At 44.9% G+C, this 5,387-nt stretch overlaps 2 protein-coding genes across 4 annotated transcripts in view; one reads left to right on the plus strand and one right to left on the minus strand.

Moving 5' to 3' along the window:
• Cep44 (centrosomal protein 44) overlaps positions 1-706 on the minus strand; it is a 21,190-nt gene extending 20,484 nt beyond the window's left edge. For 2 of the 3 annotated variants that reach the window (XM_023700113.1, XM_004640226.2), the window contains exon 1: positions 446-706. The gene's annotated coding sequence lies outside the window, so the exon portion shown is untranslated. Of the gene's footprint in view, positions 1-74; positions 410-445 lie in introns of those variants that run through there. The other variant, XR_002817856.1, reaches the window with a different exon arrangement.
• Positions 707-964: 258 nt separating this feature from the next.
• The window catches only part of Fbxo8 (F-box protein 8), a 52,224-nt gene continuing 47,801 nt past the window's right edge, over positions 965-5,387 (plus strand). Inside the window, exon 1 of the mRNA XM_004640227.3 lies at positions 965-1,217. The gene's annotated coding sequence lies outside the window, so the exon portion shown is untranslated. The remainder of the gene's footprint in view (positions 1,218-5,387) is intronic.

Genomic DNA, 5,387 nt, shown 5'->3' on the forward strand with positions numbered 1-5,387 from the left:
TATTACAAAAGGTTAACAAAGTTTGAATAGGGTAACGTACTTGAGTAAAAACTTAACGGCGCTGCTGTACTCACACAAAACTTGCCGAAAGGTTTGAGGTCATGCGAGGAAACCAGTCTAGGTCAGCCACAATTGCAGATCAAATAAGAATTAAGATCGAAAGACAGATAGGAAGATGGAGAAATGCTTGAAACAGCAGGAACATGCAAGCAAGGAAACGCGAGCAGCGTGCGACTCTCCCTCGGAGAGTTCATTGCAGCAGGCGACGAGGCTCAGCCGCAGGACGCTCCCGGAGCCAGCCCGCAGCCGCCCGCCCGAGCGCCCGAGCGCCCCACGTCTGAGCGCCCCGGCTCTGCCCGCTCCGTGCGACGCCGCTCTGCGCACACCCGCAAGCCTCCGCGAGCGCTCCCCTCCCGCCACCTGCGTTACAAGGGGGAAAACAGACCTGATCATCCGCCCGCCCCCGGTCTCGGCCGAGGCAGCGGGGGACGGCGACCGCGGACCCCACCAGCGCGCAGCCCGGCCGGCCCCCGTTGGGTCACCGGCAGCCGCCCGGGAGAGAAGCGGCCGCAAGGCCTCAGGCAGACCCGGGCAAGGAGAGGGGAAGGGGACCCGATCAGCGGGAGAGACCCGCAGCCAGCCTCCAGCTGCCACTCGCGCGCCGGGGCGACGCGCGCCGACCGTTTGTGTTTGCGGCGGCGGGTTCCAGCCCGCCAGGCGCCGCGACCGAGATTCCGCGCCGCAGATTCCACGCGCCGTTCGTCCAGACCCTGGGCCACCAGACTCCATTGAGAGCCACGGCCAGTGCGATATTAAGTTGCAGATGAGAAGTCAGTATAATTTTGAGGGTCAGACTGGCCCAGACCTCTAAACGAAAACCAAAAATCCTATGGCGAATCTGCGAGGGCGGGAATGAAAATGCTTCTTCTTTAAGGGCCAGAACGCAAACGTCACTTCCGGCAACAATAGGAAATGTCAACCCGGGCCGTCGGCAGCGCCGACTGCAGCAACTTGAGGTGCTCTGTACTCCCAGGGCTCTAGCGGGGTTTCTGGGCACATCGACAGCGTCGTCTTCGCCGGCGTGGACGCGTGAAGTCTGAACAGGCTTCTCCATGGCCTGGGCACCTGTTCCCGGCTAAGTCACCTTCTTTTTGGCTAAAAGCCCCCGCCCAGAGGCCGATTCGTCGCGGCGGCGGTGGAGATCGCAGGTCGCTCAGGTACAAGCGTCAGCCTAAATACTGCAGATCTTCTCTGTTTGTTGCCTGTGCGCCCTCACTTTCCTTCTCGGAAATAGACGGCCGGTGGCTACCAGTTGGCAGAAACTGGCCGACCAGCAAGAGTTCAGAACCAATGACAGTGTAAAGCATCTTGAGTGACAGCAGCGAAGGCTTATCAAAATGAAGAATCAATGTGAGGAGGCAGGAAAAGGGGTTTCTAGACGATTGGGAAACGGGTCGACTTGGGATCCAACCGGGTTTCTTTGTGAAGTAAAAGCCAAAAAAGCAGCAAGAGTTACTTTCCTTAGGCCCAAGTGTTGCTTTGTGCCTATCACTTGGGTGTTTAACCACAGTTGTTGGTTCTTTACATACTTTCCAGTGATAGGAATGCAAAATACTTGTGGTTAAGGTCGCATTCGATTGTCATTTGCTACAATTGCTAATTGTCAATTTATAATCCACAGCCAATGTGGATTATAAATTAAACCCATAATTTGCCTTATTTGTGACTCGCCTCTTACTGCTCAAATGATGGTGCTGAATAATATTATTGGACAAAATTAAAATTATATAAGTGATTTCAATTCTCAGTCGTTATTGTTTTACTTTTAAATTCTGAGTGTTTACTAATTGAGTATCTGGCTCTATTTATTTTATAAGTACTCTGTCTCTCCAAATCAGTGCATCTTGACTTTATGACTGCAAATGATGCAACAGTCCATTTTTCTTCCCAGCATTTCTTCTCCTTTCTCTTCCAGCTTTTCTACCTCACTGTAAATGATTGCAGTTTTAGCTGGGCGCAGTGCGACATATCTGTAATCCCAGCTTCTTGGGAGGCTGAGGCAAGAGTATTCTTGTCTGGGCTACGAAGTTAGCTCAAGGCCAGCCTAGATTTTTATAGCGAGACCTTGTCTCAAAAAGACATACGCACGCACAAAAAAAGTTTGCAGTTTGATAACTATTTTTCTAAGGTAGCGCTTCTCCCATCCCTCCTTGAGAATGGCTTAATAAGATGGAGCAATTTTTCATATGAAAAAAGCACATTTTTTATATTTCTCAGGTTGATTAAGAAACAATCATTTTAGTGGGCACGGTGAAACATGCCTGTAATCCCAGCACTTGGGAGACTGAGGCAGGAGAATCCCTGACTGATAATTAAGGAGTTAATAGCTCAGAATAATTGAGCAAATATATACTAATGTGATCAGATGGGAGGTGGGGGGGAGTACCAGATTATGAAGAAATAAACACATTTTCATGGAAAAAGCATTATTCTCTTAGAAAAAGTTTTTTTCCCCCTATAAATTATCTGAAGAGGTTTAATTCCTATTTTTCCTGGAAAACTGAGGAATGTTGTATGGGGGGGGGGTTGTGTTTTTAGGGTATACATGACCACCCCATTGTCACAGCTGGAGATTGTGTTTTACTCACTGTCTTTTGTACAGTCCAAATTGTGTGAAAGTGTAAGTGCAAGTTCAAGACCAGTCTGGGCCACAAAGTGAGCTCAAGGCCAACCTGAATTGCATAGTGAGACCCTGTCTCAAAAAGACCAAAAAAAAAGAAAGAAAAAAAAAAAAGAAAATTTCATTTTTATCCAGTTAACTGAGTTTGTCCAATGTGATACCTCATTAGTATCTACTGTCATGTAAGCAATTATGTCTAAATTTACCCAAGCTTAAAACATACATCTGTTGCATGAATTTCTGTGGGTCAGGAGCTTCGCTGGGTCTTTCATGAAGTGCAAAGTGTGTGTGTGTGTGTGGGAGAGAGAGAGAGAGAGAGAGAGAGAGAGAGAGAGAGAGAGAGATCATCTAAAGGTTCCGGGGAGGTGAAGCTCTGGGTATAATTACTGTCACAGGGAGGGCTGCTGGCAGGCCTAGGTTCCCAGCACGCGAGTTTCTTTTTAAGGTTACCTGGCAGTGTGGTAGATGATCATCCTGTCTAACAACCCAAGAGAACAGCCATAAGAAAAGTATGTTATTTTATAACTTAATCTCAAAAATGACACCCCATAGCACCTGCCATTGTTGTTAGGAATGAGTCATTGAGCCCAACCCAAAATGTGAGGAAAGGGAAGTGAACGGCACTGGAATACGAATTTCAGGAGGCAGGGGTTGCTGGAGGGCACTGCACAGGCTGCCAAATCCAGATCCCTGACTGATAATTAAGTAGTTAATAGCTCAGAATAACTGAGCAAATATATACTAATGTGATCAGACAGGAGGTGGGGGAGTACCAGATTATAAAGAAATAAAAACATTTTCATGGAAAAAGCATTTTTCTCTTAGAAAAAGGTTTTCTTTTCCCTATAAATTGTCTGAAGAGGTTTAATTCCTATTTTTCCTGGAAAACTGAGGAATGTTATAAGGGGGGTAGTTTGTGTTTTTAGGGTATACATGACCACCCCGTTGTCACAGCTGGAAATTGTGTGTTTTACTCACTGTCTTTTGTACAGTCCAAATTGTGTCAAAGTGTAAGCAAAGAGAGCTTTGCAGAAGACAGTAAGTTAGGAAGGGGCTTGAGATAAGTATGGCTAGGATATAATAGAGCTATAACTCCCTGCCTGATATATTCAGTCAGCTTCCCTGAAATCAAAGAATGAATTCCAAGGAATAGAGGAGGTTAAGAGTGGGAAGATTCATTGAGAGATAGGACACATTGGAGAGGATTGTGGGTGTGCCAAGGGAGGAGGCCAACATAACTGGGTGTGGAGGAATAGGAATGTGAAATAATAGCTCCTAATAGACAGGCTGGGTGCCCAGTGGGTTGCCACGGAGGTCATCTCTCCAGAGAAAGTTTTAAAGGGCAAAGTCATGAGGTGTGGACTATGGGCATCAAGCTGTAATCAATCAGTAAGATTACAAGTATAGCCAATTAGCTGGTATTGATGCAATAGTGAAACTTGGCATGTAGTAAGAGCACATGGATGACATCATTAACCTTCCTCAGTAATCCAGTATCTTAGTGGGTAGGAACAGATGACCACCCCTTGTGAGCCAGTGGTCTGTTTCTATGGGAAACTCCTGAAGGTTGCTACTAATTACAGTGAAATCTCCAAGTTTTTAAATCCGTTAAGGAACATATAAATCTTCTTATTGTGACTTTAACCTCCAGATCTTGCCTCCTTCGGATGTGCCTGTAGCCACAGTTTTGATGAGTTCTCCGCATCTGCACTGACCCCCAGACTCTTAATTTCTACTTAATTTATCTCCCTGTAATAAATGGAGTGTAAGTCATTGGCAACATCTGTGATCAAATAGGGCTGTGAGAGGTGTGTCTTAGAAGTATGTTTTGGATGTTTCTTTTACTGTTTTATTAAGTACCTGTGTTTCATCCTTTTTCTTTGTAAAATTAAACTGACAGCCCCTTTCTCTTGTTAAAGGAATTTTAAGAGTTGACAAACAGCTTTGAGAGTGTATTTTTTTTCTCTACCACTGCTAGAGGTTGAGCCTAGGGCTACATGCCTGGTAGGCAAGTGCTCTGCCACTGAGCTGGTGTACACCCAGCACCTAGATGTTCCCTTTAAATATTAGGTAGCAAGTACCAGCTTCTTTCTGCCTTGCATGGCTATGCATCATCAACCCAGCTTTTGTGAGTAAACCATATGCACTTATTGAAAAAGTGCAGGCTTCAGCGTTTGTGATAACTGTTTTGGGTGTGACCCAAATTGCCTATGCTTCTTGCAGGTTTGAAAATATAAATCCTTACCTATTAGTAAAATAATACGAAGCTTATCTCTTATGCTTCAGATATTTTCCACCATCTTAATTTGGCTATTCTCAAATCAAAAATTTGTCCTCTAAATTGGAACTCCCTCTTAAGTTAACGGATTTCATTTTAAATGGTTATAACCAATTAACTACTATAATTTTGGACATTCAGATGCCTGTAAAATTTTAAACACAAACTTGATAAAATTATATAGTAGAAATATTTTTATCTCCAAAATGTTTCCTAAAGTGATCAATGATGTAGAGTGTGCCTAAGGAGAGTCACCTAGAGAGAAAACATTCTCTCAGGCTTTCACAGAGAGCAAACTTGTCAAGAATGGCTGCAATTCATTCAGATGGCTGACACTGACAAAAGATCTACAGACTGCTGTACAGGGTGTCAGGGTAAATCCTGTGGGGATTTGACTGACCTTGTCAGATAAAAAAAAGTTACTTTTTT

The sequence above is a fragment of the Octodon degus genome, unplaced genomic scaffold (assembly GCF_000260255.1).
Source record: "Octodon degus isolate 3935 unplaced genomic scaffold, OctDeg1.0 scaffold00121, whole genome shotgun sequence".
NCBI lineage: Eukaryota > Metazoa > Chordata > Mammalia > Rodentia > Octodontidae > Octodon > Octodon degus.